Here is a 1,645-nt window from a genome sequence, read left to right as displayed (position 1 = left end):
GTCATCTGGAGAGCTGGAAACTGTCTGCTGGCCCACTAATTGCTGTCTCAAGATGGCAGTTGCTGGTGTCCTAAGTGTTCTACTTCTCTGGATGATTTACGTGTGAGGCTCAGATCGAAACCCACTAACCTGGGAAGACTCAGAGGACAGAGACAGAATGCCCTCATGATGTCTGAATTAAGTCCTCTGGAAGAACATAAAATGCACAAAATGGAATGGGACAATACCAACAATGGGCAAGGGCAGGTGTACAACCAAGTCATGATCAGGGTGTGAGGTTACTGAGAGCAGGCCTGTTCCAGGTCTGGCTTCCAGGAGGCAGTGTTGGGAACGAGAAGTCTGAGTGCTCCCATGCATCTGGGGAACTCCCCAGGAAGCTGGTGCACAGCTGTTAGCTGACTCTGTCCCTGGGCCTTCACAGGACTCAATGTTTCCTCACAAAAAACATTTAAAAAAAGAAGCAAGAAAGAAAATCCCCACTGTGCTGTGGGGAGATGCTCGAAGGTGACCCCTGTCCTGAACTTCAGAGTGCTGGCTGTCTTCACCAGTTTTTGCACCTGGCAGTAACCTAAAAATATTTTGATGATGACCTAGTCATAATTTTTAGCAAAGTTTGTTTCTTAAGAATAGTATTATGGGACAGGAGATACGGCTCAGCGGTTAAGAGCACTGTCTGCTCTTCTGAAGGTCCTGAGTTCAAATCCCAGCAACCACATGGTGGCTCACAACCATCTATAATGAGATCTGATGCCCTCTTCTAGGGTGTCTGAAGACAGCTACAGAAGACAGCTACAGTGTACTTACATGTAATAAATAAATAAATCTTAAAAAGAATAGTATTATGCTCACAGCAAAACTAAGTGGAGAGTACAGAGATTTTTTTTTTTTTTACAACCGCCTTCCCCGACATACACAGACATACACACATGCTGACTGAGAGAGAGAATGAGATAGAGGAAGAAAGAGAGGGAAGGGGTTGGTAGAGGAAGGAGAGAAAGAGAGGGGCTGAAGGAGGAGAGTAAGAGGGAGGAGAGAAAGGGGGAAACAAAGGAGGAGAAGCCTTGCCAGCATCAGCATTCCCCAGCATTATGGCACTGATGTCAAGACAGATGAGCCAATGTTGACACAATTGTCAACTGAAGTCCATATTCTCTTTCTATTGCTCCTGTGCGTTCTTTAGTTTTGACAAATGTATGATAACAGAAATCAACCACTATTGCTTCATAGCAAATAGTGTGTGGCAGGCCCAGGAATAACCCCAGAAGTGCCAAATTCCCAGGCTTTACAATTCCCTCCAGAATGGGCTTCGCCCATTGTCTCAGACTCAGAGGTACCAAACTCTAGTCACCTTGATAAATGATGACATCTGTCCTGACTCTGAGGAAGCCATCCAGTCATCCCTCCCTCTTCTGAATCTAAACTATAATTTTTTGTTTGTTTGTTTCTTTGTGGTTCTTTTTTTTTAAAAGTTTTGTGTGTATGTGTGTGTGTGTGCCTTCCCATGGAGACCAAAAACTAGTGTCCAATCCTCTGGAACTAGAAATACACCACCTCACATGGATGCTGGAAATAGAATCAGTGCCTTCTCAAATAACAGCAACAGCCCTGGGGTTTTACTTTTTTGAGATAGGTTCTTCCTGTATAG

Source organism: Mastomys coucha, unplaced genomic scaffold (genome assembly GCF_008632895.1).
Source record: "Mastomys coucha isolate ucsf_1 unplaced genomic scaffold, UCSF_Mcou_1 pScaffold5, whole genome shotgun sequence".
NCBI classification, from domain to species: Eukaryota; Metazoa; Chordata; class Mammalia; order Rodentia; family Muridae; genus Mastomys; species Mastomys coucha.
This window is presented reverse-complemented; position numbering follows the sequence as displayed.